The sequence below is a fragment of the Sorex araneus genome, chromosome X (genome assembly GCF_027595985.1).
Source record: "Sorex araneus isolate mSorAra2 chromosome X, mSorAra2.pri, whole genome shotgun sequence".
NCBI lineage: Eukaryota > Metazoa > Chordata > Mammalia > Eulipotyphla > Soricidae > Sorex > Sorex araneus.
This window is the reverse complement of record NC_073313.1, coordinates 276,595,311-276,611,298: the sequence shown is the minus strand read 5'-3', so window position 1 is coordinate 276,611,298 and position 15,988 is coordinate 276,595,311. Positions and strand designations below refer to the sequence as shown.

Genomic DNA, 15,988 nt, shown 5'->3' with positions numbered 1-15,988 from the left:
ATTGAACATCTTGAAGATTTCAACTCTGAATTCTTTATCAGAGAGCTCAAGTTTGTAGGAAATGCCAATTGAGGTTTCTGGACTCTTTTCATCGTCCTCTGCTTGCGGTGGGGATTTGCGCTGTTTCTTCATGTTGTTGTGGTGGTATGGAAGAGGGACCTTGAAGATCAGTATCTGTGTTACTCTTGTTGTGAAAAAGGATTGTGGATGGGCTCAGTCAATGGTGGTTGCCTTTTTATTTCCCACTTCTAGAACAACACCTCCCACTCAGATGTTCCTTCAATCCTTATGTGAAGTCTTCTGTTTTATTGTCCTACTGTTTACGAATAGCTAGGATGTTACTCTTGGACATGACCCTGAGGAGAATATCTGCGGTGCTTGGGGTTGGCGTGCCAGCCTCTCGGCTGGATGTCTGGAGGGGAGGGAAGGCTGGGGTGCTCAGGGCCGAGGAGCAGGCTGGGTCCCACCCACACTACTTTTCTTATGATGTGTAATCTAATGCCAATGGTTCGACATTGTTCCACACAGATTGTTTATGCTCTTATTAAAACATCTAAATGTCAAAAAAACTTAGTAAATGAAACATATGCATAGTGGTGCATGGGAGAAGAAGATGGAAGAAGGGTATGGAGTGGAGGAGCTTTGAGAAAATGGATGAATGTAATCTAGAAAATGTTTATATCGCCAATATAACACTGTAGCCCTGTAGCCCTGTTGTCCCATTGTTCGTTGATTTGCTCAAGCAGGTACCAGTAACATCTCCATTGTGAGACTTGTTACTGTTTTGGGCATATTGAATACGCCACGGGTAGCTTGCCAGGCTCTGCCGTGTGGGCGGAATGCTCTCGGTACCTTGCCAGGCTCTCCTGAGAGGGACGGAGGAATCGAATCCAGGTCAACTGTGTGCAAGGCAAATGCCCTACCTGCTGTGCTATCGCTCCAGCCCATCAGGTTTTTCTCCTTAAAAAGATCACCAATGATATCATAATGAATAACAATAATAAAGAGCTACAAAATGTTTAGGCATAACTTTCAACATTTACTATGATCAGGTTCATGCATAGTGTTCCAAAACCACCCCACCACCAGACTGTCACATTTCTCCACCAATTTCCCAAAGTCCTATCCCATCCTCTTATTAAACTCTGTTCTACACACCAGTTCTCAGATTCTGATATTTGTTATTACCTTACTAAAATTTTTTTATGTCCAACAAATGGGACAAATTGTATGGTATTTGTCAGCTCCTTTCTGACTAACTTTACACAGCATGATGATCTCCAGTTCCATCCACGAGGGGCCAATTACATGATATACTATAAATTAGTTGTATTCCATTGTGTGTATATGCATAATTTCTTTATCCGCATATCCTCTTGGGCACCTGGGTTGTTTCCAGATATTGAATATTGGAAATGGTTCTGAAATAAACATAGGAATGCAAAAATCTTTCATAATAGTGTTTTATGACCCTTTGGGTAAATGCCAAGTAGAATTGCTGGGATGTAAGTTCAGTTCTTAATTTTTTGAGAAATCTCCATACTATTTTCCATTGAATTGGAGCCAAGAGTTTCTATGGAAAAGTTGATAAGGGTTCCTTTTACTTCGATCTATGCCACCACAAATTATTTCTAAGTTATTTCTATTTTTTATGTGTTTCAGTTTCACTGTTGTAAGGTATTTCATTGATGCTTTATCTGTATTTCCGTGATAAGTGATGTAACTATTAGCCATCTATGTTTTCCATATGGCTCTTATTCCTACTTCTTTTTTTTTTTGATGTTTTTGTTGATGTTAGTTTTGCAAGTGTTTTATGTATCTCAAATATTAACCCTCTGTTAGCTGAATAATGAGCAAATATTTTCTTCCTATCTGTAGCGTGTTTATTTTTTGTTTTATTTTGTTTTTTTTTAATTAGTCATTGTTTATTTTACAGTACAGAGTAGTTTTTTTACATTTAGTATAGTATTATTTTTTTACTTTTGATTCTATTTTCTTGGCCAATGGCATTTATTCATTAAAGATGCCTCTAGTTACTGCCATGAAAAGTTATGTTTGTGGTTTCCTCAGCATAATTTATAAAAATCAGGTCTATTATTGAGATCTTTAAAACATTTTGATTAACTTTTGTGTATGGTGTGAAATAAAGATCCAAGTAATTGTTTACATTTTTTCACATGTGACTTACCAGTTTCCCAGGACCATTTGTTGAAGAGCCTTTGCCACTGCACACACCTAGCTCCTTTGTCTAAGATTGGCTGCCCAAATAGCCAATGGTCTGTCTCTGGACATTGCATTCTATTCACTTGGTCTAAGAGTCTGCCTTTATTCTAGGACAGCACAGTCTTCATTACTATAACTTTATGGTGCAGTTTCACATTGGATAAAGAAAAGCCTTACATTTTCTTTATTTTTATAATCATGATGATGACTGGAGGGATAGCACAGTGGGTAGGGCGTTTGCCTTGCACACGACCGACCCAGGTTCGATTCTTTCGCCCCTCTCGGAGAGCCCAGCAAGATACCGAGATTATCTCTCCTGCACGGCGGAGCCTGGCAAGCTACCTGTGATGATTTTGATATGCCAAAAACAGTAACAACAAGTCTCACAATGAAGATATTACTGGTGCCCACTCCAGCAAATTGATCAGGAACGGGATAACAGTGACAGTACAGTGATGATGATGACAATAGTTTTTTTTTGTGTATGTTTTTCAACTAATTTGGTAAACTAATCCCAAATTACTTTACTTTTGTATCACAATTGTATAGGATTTTGTTTGTTTCTCTCTATTATATATCATTGTTTGCATACAGAAGTCTCATGGATTTCTGTGTATTGATTTTGTACCCTACCACTTTTCTACACAAATTTATTATTGTTATGTCTTTTTATGGCATATTTTTTAAGATTTTCTAAGCATCACATGATGTCACCTACAAATGGTTGTAGTAAGTAATTTATTTTATTAAGTCATTTATTTATGAATGACTTTAATTTGTCCCCTTATGTATAATACTTTTTATTGTTGTTTAGGAGCTGTAGTTCAATATGTGGACACCTTTAATAATCTTCAACCTTGTAACCAATGTCAGATCAAGATAATGTGAATTCATAATGAAATTACAAAAATTGACTTTCAGTGAACAAGTGATAGCATTTGAATGTCACTGATAAGAAATGATTAGTTAATTTCATGAAGGTTAACATATGTGATTATGCAAAATAATAAACATTTTATATTAATTCTAACTTCCTAAACTCATCACATAAGAATCTTAATTAGTTTTATGTGAGCCTTACAGAGGGCAAATAGGATTATAATTTTGCTTGAAATAAAATTTCAGAGATTTTCTCAGGAGTCTCCATTAAAGATAGCAGTAAGCTCAGGAGAGATTAATGATTTTGGGCTTCTAAGTTCTCAGTCCCTTTTGCTTTTTAAAATCCCTTTCTAATTGTACAGTCAGATAGATGCCAGATACAGAAGAGTTCAGGTACAGTCCCAACTTTGGGTCAATAGATCCAGGGGGTACAGTTCTGAAAATAATAATCTAGGATTTGCAAGAGATCAGAAACAATTCAAACTCATACAAATGTGCTGTGTTACTTCGGGGAAGTCATCTAATATCTTAAATGCCTCAAACTTCATATGCTTAAAAAATAAATATAATTCCTCTGAAGTCCTATAGCAATTGGTATCTTTCCTATGGGAAGAAAAAGAAAAGGATATTGTATTAATTGAACATCTTTTATGTGAAAATCTTGTGTTAAACAGTTTTCCATCTGTTATTTAATATAAATAGCACATTTGAAATCCTTTGTATGTTAATTTTACCAGATAAGCTACTAGGAATGTGTTTAAGTACTTGCCAAAGTATAGAGAACAGTCATATAGTGAAGTCATATAAGTCAAACCCTCATGCCTTAATTTATATTATTTCACTGTATTTTCCTGACTCTGGAATATTTTGTTTTTTATCTTACAGCACTTATGTGGGGCTTACCTGCTCTTCCTTCTACTTTCTAAGTTAATTTTTGTCCTTCCTCTAGATTTTTCACATGTGTGAAAATCAGGTTGGTGATTTGGGCTTCCCCAGCTTTTTTCTTAACGTAGACCTGCATACCCATGAATCCCCCCAGTACAGCTTTTGCTGTATCCGATGGATTCTGATAGCTTGTAACTTCATTCTTGGTAGGTTCAAGGAACATTTTTTTTTTCACTTGATTTTCTCTTTTAGCCAGCAGTTATTTAGCAGTGATTTGTTTAGCTTTCATGTATTGGACATTTTTCTTTTCTTTTGGAGATTTCCATTTTTTGTTTGTTTGTTTCTTTGTTATGGGAATACATCCAATGATGTTCCTGTTTACTCCTGGTTCTATACTCAGGGTCATTCCTGTAAATGCTCACGGGACCATAGGTTGGGATTGAATGCTGTTTGGCCACATGCAAGGCAAGTAATTTCCAGTTTTGTGACATTGTGGTCTGAGAATGAAATTTGTATTATTTTTATATTTATAAATGTATGTAAATTTGAGTTTTTCCCCCAGTATGTGATCCATCCTGGAGAGCATTTCATATGCACTAGAGTAGAGTTTATAGTAGAATTTTGGGGTTGGAGAGCCCTGTATGGGTTCATTAATCCCAATTATCTTAGGCACTAATTTAAGGTTTTTGCATGTTTACTGATATCCCATCTGTCTGATCTGTCTGGTGGTGAAAGTGGAGTTATTTTTAATATATAAGGAGTTATTCCTTGAATTAACTTTAGGTATTTTGGTGGATATGGAGTCTTTGGAAATTTTATATAGTCAAATATAGCTGCATTAATTTTGTTCTAAGATACTTATTGAGCTTCCAGTAGCTGCTGTTCAAGAAACTAAATGTATATCACTAAAAAAGAGATCAAGTCACTATTCTTATGCAGTGAATATATGCTATAATCATAAATGTGAGGGTGATGTTAAGTTCAATGGTAGAAACAATCCAGGAGATGCGAAATGGTGGTTCAGACTTATACTGAGTAGGTAGACATTAGTTTTATTTAGTTTTGCTAAAACACCGTGATTTACAAAGTTGTTCATAATCAGTTGTTTCAGGGATTTAGTATTCCAACACCACCAGAGTGACCTTCCCTCAATCAATGTCCCCAGTTCCTTCTCAAGCCCAACCTGCCACCTTTAAGAACATAACAGATTTACTTTATATTGCTTGTTCCAACAAACCTAAAGGAAATGGCAGGTAGAATGATGAGAAAATAAATCAATAAGAACCAATTTGTGATTGCTATATGATTTTTAACCTATATAAATAAGAAAACTAAGACCATTTAACACAATGTAATAAGATGCCTATTCCTATTTACATCAGTAAGTTTTCAACTCTGGAATCTAAAATATACTGCATTAAATTTTATATTATACTTGGATCTCATTGTGATAATAATTATGTCTCATCTGTCTTTAAAAACTTTTAAAAAGTTCTGTGCTAATACATTTTGTGTATTTTGTATTTGCATGAGATAGGTTAAGACCTATGTGTGTAGATTTTTTATTCCCCTACATTTTATATAAACACTGTGTTTAAAAAAGTGATTTATGATGATTTTTTATATGCATTCAATATCCCAACACCAGTCCTCTCACTGTCCTTCTACCATTGTCTCCAATTTTCCCAACCACCTCTCAAACCTGCCCCATCACAGGACCACAGTAATTAATTTTATATTGCTTATTAACAACAATTTGTTAACAGAATGATCAAAGAATATTACTACAGGAAAAAAATAGTGTGAACTGTTGTATCTTACCTTTGATACCTTAAGTCCTTGTATGAGGGATGAAAAAGATGTTGCTACAGGTTAAGCCTTCTGTGCTAATGTATTGTTTGTTGAGATTGGTTGGCTTATGTGTTACATACCATCCAATCTGGTGTGCTACTCCTGGGTTATCAGCGCTGTAGAGTTTGGAAATGTATCATCCAAGCTTTCCAGGAAACTTAGAATTTTGAATTGGGTAGTATAACTGGAGTTAAATTATTAAGTAGGCAGCAGCTTTGGGTTATGGATGTGACTGCTGAGACTTCCGGAAGTGTGTGTGGGGTAACCCATCCCAACTCTGAGAAAGCATGGAGACTTCAGTCAAAGAGACCCCCATCCCTGAATTCTGGGAAGCTTAGTTTTTTTGGTGAAGCTTGGTCTGGGACGATGGAGTCCAGTCGGAGACATGGAGGCAACTTCAGAGTGTGGGAACAAGTGACTGCGAGGGCTTGTTTTGGGCAGATATTGGCTCAGCCATAAATGGGTATTCAAAAAAACTTTTGCAGCTAGTTGATCTCTTTAGAGGAAAGCTATACATGAGCTTACGTGGCACCTGAGATGGCTCATGGGAGTGACTGCCCAGGCTTCTCAATATATAGTGACACAACTGTATTACATTTTTAAAATGTGTGCAGATGTGTGTAAATTTGTAAATGAATATGTGTTTATGAATTTATTTCAAGGTGGTAGGAACGAAGAATAGTGAGAGGGAAAAAAAAGGTACAGAATAATTTGAAAATTATTTTTAAGACCAAAAAACCTCACTGAACAGTTTTATTTTGTTATTTATTTATTTTTATTTTTTAAATTTTTTTTTTACTTTTTTGTAGTGAGTCACAGTGAGGGTACAGTTACATATTCACACCTTTTTGTGCTTGTTTTTCCCTCATGCAATGTTCGAGAGCCCATCCCTCCACCAGTGTCCATTCTCCACCACCAATGAACCCAGTATCCCTCCCAACCCCCAATCCCATCCCCCCCACCTCTGTGGTGGAGCATTCCAATTTGTTCTCTCTCTCTCCTTTTGGGTGTTGTGGTTTTCAGTAGGGGCACTGGGTGGCCATGTGTTCAGTCTCTAGTCTACTTTCAACACGCATCTCCCTCCCCCACGCAGGATCTCCAATCACATTTTACTTGGTGTTCCCTTCTCTATCTGGGATGACTTTCCCCCAGTGTGGGAGGCCAGCCAGCTTCCAAGCTATGGAGCCAACCTCCTGGTATTATATACTACTATTCTTGGGCGTTAGTCTTATAGTCTATTATTCTATATTCCACAGATGAGTGCAATCTTTCTATGCCTGTCCCTCTCTTTCTGGCTCATTTCACTTAGTATGATACTTTCCATGTTAATCCACTTATATGCAAAGTTTATAACTTCATCTTTTCTAACAGCTGCATAGTATTCCATTGTATAGATGTACCAAAGCTTCTTTAACCAGTCATCTGTTCTCGGGCACTCGGGTTTTTTCCAGATTCTGGCTATTATAAACAGTGCCGCAATGAACATGTAACTGCAGATGTCATTTCGACTATACTTTTTTGTTTCTCTAGGATATATTCCCAGAAGTGGTATTGCTGGATCAAATGGAAGCTCAATTTCTAATTTTTTGAGAATCGTCCATATTGTTTTCCAAAGGGGCTGGACCAGTCAGCATTCCCACCAGCAGTGTAGAAAGGTCCCATTCTCTCCACATCCTCTCCAACAGCAGTTGCTTTTGTTCTTTTGGATGTGTGCCATTCTCTGTGGTGTGAGGTGGTATCTCATGGTTGTTTTGATCTGCATCTTCCTGATGATTAGTGATATAGAGCAATTTTTCATGTACCTTCTCGCCATTCGTATCTCTTTCTTGGAAAAGTTTCTGTTCATTTCTTCAGCCCATTTTCTGAAGGGGTTGGATGTTTTCTTGTAGAGTTCAACCAGTGCTTTGTATACCCTTGATATCAATCCTTTATCGATGGGTATTCGGTGAATATCCTTTCCCATTCTGTAGATTGCCTTTATATTCTGGTCCCTGTGTTTTTTGCGGTACATCGAAGACAAGGTCGGCAAAACCCTCCACAATATTGAAGCCAAAGATCACTGAAAAGTTTTAAACGGAGACAGATTTGACAGCCAGAGAGATGGTTCAGTGAGCAGGCAGCTTGCCTTTCATGCGGCCTACCTGACTGATTCCCTGGCATTCCAGCTCCACCAGGAAAGACCCCTGAGTGCAGAGCCAGGACAAGTCTTAAACACTGCTGGTTTGGCCCCAAAACCAAAGATAGAAAAAATAGAGATAAAAAGATAGAGAACAGCTTGAAAATTACTGCAATTGGATATAGGAACACCTCTTTGAAAGCTGTGGCAGCCTGTCTGTCTTGGCCTACAGCTATATTCAGTAACCTATCTAGCATTCAGATTCTGTGACCTTTCAAGGTTCCCGCTTTTTCCAGTCATCAACAAGATTCTGTTACCTCGTGTCCATTGTAACTATAGCCAGTCTTCTAAAAGAATAACTTCCTTTTTCATGACTTTAATCTCCAAAACCATATTCATTCAACAGTAATTACCACTTCTGATCTTAGTGACTTTTCTTTAAAACGATCACCTGCATAGGTTACAACCCACGACCTGGTATAGTCCTGGCTCATTTCTTCCTTACATATGTGTGTCAGATTTCTAAACACAGGTTCCACTCTCGCATTGCTTGCTGTAGCAACTTCTTGTAGTCATTGTAGCATAGAAAAGTCTTTTTTTTTTTACTTTTTGGGTCACATCCGGCATTGCACAGGGGTTATTCCTGCCTCATGTACTCAAGATTATTTCTGGCAGTGCTCTGGGGACTATATGCAATGCTGGTAATCAAACCAGGGTTGGCTGTATGCAAGGCAAATGCCCTACCCGCTGTGCTATCACTCCAGCCCTCCAAAAAAAGTCTTAGATTTTAATGTTCTTCTACTTGGAAGACAAAGAATTATAATTAGACAAGAGATCATTACTCCATCCTTACTGATTACAGTCCAGCTTCAGATCACTTTTTTTCCCCCAGTCACCATAGTGCTGTGGTTGCATTTAATGAAACTGAGGTGTACATTATTTTCAGTTAAGAGTTAGAAATATTACCTATCTTTTCCTTCTCCTCAGCATAAACAAAAATGGTTTGCCTCTTTCAGAGGTACCCAACAATGAAAGGGAGGCAGAGTGCAAACCAAAGGTTATCAATCTTCAGTGATGGGCATTTATGTATATAACAGAAAGATAATTTTGAGTATTTAATTCTATCCTGCTTTTTGCATGCATTGCAATGGAATGATGCCTATTGTCCATTGATCTGCTCTGCTGTTCAAGTGTCTTACCTGAATTGAATCAATCTATTCATGTGTCTGACCATATTAGACTGTAACAAAGTTCTTACAAAATCTCTCATTAGTTCTGATCTAGTCAACAAACTCATCTCATCAAAAATTGTTCTATCAAGCAGCATCTTCTTTGTAAAGTAAATGAGGACTCATGGAATTTTATTACTCTTTAAAAATGTATAGGCTTTAAAAAGATATAGTAGGGAATTTTTATTCTGAGTTTTAATATCATGTAGAATTCATCCAGCATGTCAAGATTTCCAGGAAGTCCAGGTCACGATTAACACTCTCACATAATTCTATAAACATATTTTCAGGAAGTTAGTATCCCTTGAGAATTATAGGTGTATAGCTTCGAGGTATGTTTGGGAATTTCTATTGGAATTTAAGGAAAAAATGACAAGACACTCTATTTAGAACAGTAGTTGTCATCCTGCGCTTCCAAACTCACTCAACTTCTTGAAAAGCATGGTTTGATAATCCTGATAGTAGTTTTAGTTGTGACTGACGATTAGAATGGTAATGATGACCAAAAAAAAAGTAACTAACATTTACCAAATATTCTAATGATATATTTTGTTACTTTCAACAGTTTTAGAGATGAACTGTTTTCCCCATTATCTTGTATATGGTCCCCCAAATATTAAATGATAAAACCATTAAGCTCAAGTTGCATCATAAAAATCTTGATTCCTTGATTATTGCTGAAAAAAAAGAATTGAGACTTAACTAGTCTAACTTCAAAAATTCAAAAAGTTTAATCCAACTGAGCATCTATTCTACAAAATTCTGTATGTTCTAAATAAAGAAATTGGCTCCCTTGCTTTTGGCTGGAGTTATAGCACCCACTCTCTTAATAATTATTTGCTCTGGCTCATTAGAAGCTTGTCTTGTTGGTTCCAGATATATTTGGCTTCAAACTTTTAAAAAAGAATTAATAATTGCTGACTATTTGCAGTTGGCTTGGTTGGAAAATCCTTCAGTGCATTTGATATCCATGGAAAAAAATAATAGGTGAAAATGGTTTATTAATATTAAAATAGTTGATGCCTCTGTTCCAAAATGTAATATATCCTGTTCTTAAAAACCATCAATTTATATTTTTTGCGTATAAAATTAAGTCACACTCTATTTTGTAAATATTACTGGGTTAAATTTTTTTTACTTCATATTTACTGAAAATGTGTTTCGCAAAGCATTCAGAATGCTGCAAGATTTATTTTCTGAAGAAAATAAGTCTTACACTAGAAAAGGAAAAGTAACAACCTTCTGCTTCTGGAAATAAAGTCAAAATATTCCAATGTGAATATGTATTTTGGAAAGGGAATTTTGTCAATGATCTGGCTAGCATCAGGCAGAATGACTTAGATAAAAAACCTGTACTGTGAATGTTTGATGATTGTAGACAAAAGCAAACATTTCTGTAAATATTAAGACTTATGGAATTAACTACAAATGGGACTTGGAAATTTGTTTAGAACTGAATCTATGAACCATGAGTAAATATATCATTGCTTTGACTACCAAAAATGGTCCAGAGGATGTTTATTAAAGACAATTTCTTTTGATATGATTATATGATTTTTATCTTTTCTTTTGTTGACATGATGGACTTTGTTGATTGATTTCCGGATGTTAAACCATCCTTGCATCCCCAGGATAAATCCCACTTGGTCGTGGTGTATGATCTTTTTGATAAGTTGTTGAATTCTATTTGCTAATATTTTGTTGAGAATCTTCGCATCTGTGTTCATCAGGGATATTGGCCTGTAGTTTTCTTTATTTGTGGTATCTTTGTTTGCTTTTGGTATTAGGGCGATACGAGCCTCATAGAAACAGTTTGGGAGGGTTTCTGTTTTTTCAATTTCCTGGAAAAGCTTGAGAAGAACTGGCAATAGGTTCTCTTTAAATGTTTGGAAGAACTCGTTAGTGAATGACTGTGGACCTGTAAAGCATTAGACAAGATCCACCACCTGTTTATGATGAAAACTCTCGCCAAAATGGGTATAGAAGGGACCTTCCTCAATATAGTCAAAGCGGTTTATCACAAGCCTATGGCAAGCATCATCCTCAATGGGGGAAAACTAAGAGCCTTCCCTCTGAGAACAGGGATGAGACAAGGATGCCCACTCTCTCCACTTTTGTTCAATGTAGTACTGGAAGTACTTGCAATAGCGATTAGGCAAGAAAAATATATTAAGGGCATTCAGGTAGTAAAGGAAGAAATAAAGCTCTCACTATTTGTAGATGATAAGATACTATACCTAAAGAACCCTAAAACCTCTACTAAGAAATCCCTAGAAACAATAGACTCATATAGTTAAGTTGTAGGCTATAAAATCAATACCCAAAAGTCCATGGCTTTACTATATGCAAATAATGAGAGAGAAGAAAACGACATGATAAAAGCAATCCCACTCACAATTGTGCCTCAGAAAATCAAGTACCTTGGAATCAGCTTAACAAAGGAGGTAAAGGACTTGTATAATGAAAACTACAAAATGCTACTTCAGGAAATAAAAGAGGACACAAGGAAATGGAAAGACATCCCCTGCTCATGGATTGGAGAATTAATATTGTCAAAATGGCAATTCTCCCCAAAGCATTGTACAAATTCAATGTGATCCTTATAGGGATACCCTTGACATTCTTCAAAGAAATGGAGCAAGCACTCCTGAAATTCATATGGAACAATAAGCCCCCACGAATAGCTAAAGCAATTCTTGGGAAAAAGAAAATGGAAGGAATCAACCTCCCCAACTTCCAACTCTACTACAAAGCAGTAGTAATTAAAACAGCTTGGTACTGGAACAAAGGCACAACTGCAGACCAATGGAACAGGGTTGAATACTCTGACACACACTCCCAAATATATGATCATCTAATCTTTGATAAGGGAGGAAGAAATGTGAAGTGGAGCAAGGAAAGCATGTTTAACAAATTGTGCTGGCAAAACTGGACAGCTACATGCAAAGAAATGGGCTTAGACCTCCACCTATCACCATGTACAAAAGTCAGACCAAAATGGTTTAAAGACCTCAACATCAGACCAGAATCCCTAAGGTACATTGAAGACAAGGTCAGCAAAACCCTCCAGATATTGAAACCAAAGTTATCTTCAAAGCTGACGCGCCACTGGCCAACCAAGTAAAAACAGAGATAAATAAATGGGACTATCTCAAACTAAGTTTCTGCACCTCAAAAAGAAACAGTGACCAAAATTCAAAGACAATCTACAGAATGTAAAAGTATATTCACCCAATACCCATCTGATAAAGGGTTGATATCAAGGATATACAGTGCACTGGTTGAACTCCACAGGAAAAAATCTGCCAACCCGATAAAAAAAAATGGGGTGATGAAATGAACAGAAACTTTCCCAAAGAAGAAATCCGAATGGCTGAGAGGCACATGAGAAAATGTTCAACATCACTAATCATCAGGGAGATACAGATCAAAACAACAATGAGATATCATCTCACACTACAAAGACTGACCCACATCCCAAAAAACAAAAGCACCCGCTGTTGGCATGGATGTGGGGAGAAAGGGACTCTCCTTCATTGCTGGTGGGAATGCTGACTGGCTCAGCCCTTTTGGAAAACAATGTGGGCAATTCTCAAAAAATTAGAAAATGAGCTTCCATTTGACCCAGCAATACCACTCCTGGGAATATATCCCGGAGAGGCAAAAAGGTATAGAAGAGATTACATCTGCATTTCTATGTTCATTGCAGCACTGTTTACAGTAGCCACAATCTGGAAAAAAGCAGAGTGCCCCAAAACAGATGACTGGTTAAAGAAACCCTGGTACATCTCCACAATGGAATACTATGTAGCTGTCAGAAAACATGAAGTCATGAAATTTGCATATAAGTGGATCAACATGGAAAGTAGCATGTTGAGTAAAATGAGTCAGAAAGAAAGAGACAGACATAGAAAGATTGCACTCATATGTGGAATATAAAGTAGCTGAGAGGTACAAGCTTGCAATGATTGAATTTCTGGCAGATATTTCTCTCGACTTAGTTCCTAGAATACGGAAACCCAAAACTGTGCGGCCGCTAGTGCAGACACTCGACCTCATATCTCTTCATTCTTAGCAATGGAAAACAAATTATCAAATGCTTCCTTTTCAGCAGGTCCGACTTTAGGGGGGAGAAATTCCAAACAATAATAGTGAGTTTTTTGTTGAAATATTGAATGTAATCAAAGTAAAGTGAAAGTAAATTGAAATTTATCAGTTACACAGGTGGGGTGAGGGACTAGGGAGGTGTGGAGAAGGGGGAGATATACTTTGATTCTTGGTGGTGGAATATGTGCACTGGTGAAGGGACGGGTGTTCGAGCCTTGTATGAGTGAGACTTAAACCTGAAAGCTTTGTAACTTTCCACATGGTGATTCAATAAAAGAATAAATTAATTAAAAATAATTAACATGGAATCTGAATTCCATAACAGAAAGTAAAAAAGAAGAAATAAAAGCTCTTAAAATTCCCATCCACAAAATAAAATAAAATAAAGATAATTTATTTGTGCCTGCTGTGTTGGAGCATGGCAGTCTTCTAATAATAAACACAGTATCATGACGTAATTACCCTCCACTGTACTCTTCTGAACTGGACCACCATTTTGTTCCTATGAACCTCTAACTGAAGACTTCCCCTGACATGGGCAATGTATACTGACATCGCATGTATTCTACTAATGTCAGTTTATGTGGAAGAGTAGCTCTTGCATCTTATCCTAGCTGGCTGCTCACTCTTTCAGCAATTGGGAAGAAATTGCCTTTTTGTGTCATTTAAATTGGCTTAGTCATTAGTTATTCACTGATTAATCCAGACAATTGGTTAGCAAACATTTCTATCTAGGTTAAGCATTGGAATAGCATGGGTATTTTAAACTATACATTCGTTTCCAAAGTCCTTAAAGAGGAAATCAAGTATCTATACAAGTATTCATAGGTAGAGAAGAAGAAAATATTTCTCCAAGGTTTTCACTTATTCATCCCAGTAGATCATATCATTATACCCCATATACCTACATGAACATGGTTCCTTTGCTGAAATTCCTTTGGCATGTATTGACGTGATCCAGAGGGATGTATTCTCAGGTAGTTGTGTCCAGTAGTGGACAGGCCCACACACGGACACATAGGGACAAATGGCTCTCCGGTTCACTGTATGTGTCTCTGACTACCACATATTAAAAAGAGGAATAGGAGTTTAGTAACTTTGTAGCCATCCAGCAGCTACACTGTATCACTGAGAAGATTCAGGGATGTAGAGGATAATTTTTAGGTTTTATTTCTGTTATTGTTATTTTGTTTTCTTTGGGGGACATATCTGATACACTCAGGGGTTACTCCTGGCTATGTACTCAGGAATTACTTCTGGTGGAGTTTAGGGAACCATGTGGGGTTCTGGAGATCAATCCTTGGGTTGATCACATGCAAAACAAGTGCCCTACCCTCTGTACTATCTTTCCCACCACGATCATTTTTAGTTTTATAGCACAGAACTAGAGTAAGCCCACTTGATTTTTACCATACCTCCACTACTAACTTTTAGACCCTTTGAATAAATATCTAAATCTAATTCAATCTCAATTTCATGACATGTAAAGTGTGGGTAGCAACAAAAACCGTATTAGAGAGTTGGTTATAATTAAATGAAGACACACACATGTGCTTAACATGTGTGTGAAGATCACACAGCATATAGAAGATCTAATAGAAAATATTGTATTGTTAGCCCCAAAGGTTATTGGGATAAAGAAGAGAAGGGTATACTTTGGTTATATTTTTCTTTGAAATACATATAGGTTTGTGTAAAAAACTAAGGCTCGCGGAGGGTGGAGTCCACTCTCGGGCTCTCTGGGCGGCTCTGTCTCACCGCCCGCGTTCGGTGCCCTGGAACCGCAGTGTGTGGACTGGATCGGAACGGCCAGTAGTCAAGGACAGGCGAAGGAAGAACGAGGACCAATCTGGTTGCTGATTAGTTACCGTTTATTCAATCTTCCATCTTTCTCATCTTCCGCACTCCCAGCTCTGGCCTCTCTCTGGATCTACTGCCGCCTCTCCCTGGCTTCTCTGTCTCCTCCTCCTTCTCTTTCCCACCTTGCCTTCCAGGCTACACCCAGCCAGGTAGCAAAATCAACATAAGAAAGCCCTTCCTGAGGACAGTGCATTCCATAGCCCTTCCTCACTCTTAAGGTTTTTTTCTTTTCCTTTGTCCAGGAACTTATTAACATCTTAATACTAGTTATTTTTGTATGGACATAGCAAGGGGCTTGCAAGGCAGCTCTCCTGGCAACATCTTGCCACAGGCTCAGACCACAGCACTCAGGCCAGATTAATCATTCCTCACCCTAGCAGGGTCCAAATCTAGTTATCACTGTTTGGATCATGACAACATTTGTCCATGATCAAGCTCTTAACTTATAGTTAAGCATTAGGCACTTTGGCCAGGCCCATCTCGATGCCAGGGTAGCACACAACTCACCGCTTGCCCTGGATCCTTATCCCATGTCGTTGGGATCCTGCTTTGGGGATGCTAGGAAGTAAGGGCAGCTGAGGCTTAGGTCAAGAGAACAGATGCCCTGGAGGAAAATATCATGTAGAGTCAAATGACTCCCAGGTTACAAAAGCATAACATTTGTTAAGTCTTCCTGTGTTCCTGTGTCCATACAAAAAGGACTTGCTCTGGATAAACTATGCAAAGGACTCAAGGTGAAGAGAAAAACATTATTTACAAGTCAACAGAACACTAAGAAAGAAGCTACAAATAAACAAAGAGGAATAGGAGCACTGTAACGGGAGTAACTCAATAAACC

General features: G+C 37.5%; 1 protein-coding gene across 8 annotated transcripts in view; it reads left to right on the top strand.

Annotated features, from left to right (window-relative positions):
- The window catches only part of DLG2 (discs large MAGUK scaffold protein 2), a 1,649,366-nt gene that overhangs the window by 486,734 nt on the left and 1,146,644 nt on the right, over window positions 1–15,988 (top strand). The window lies entirely within an intron of this gene.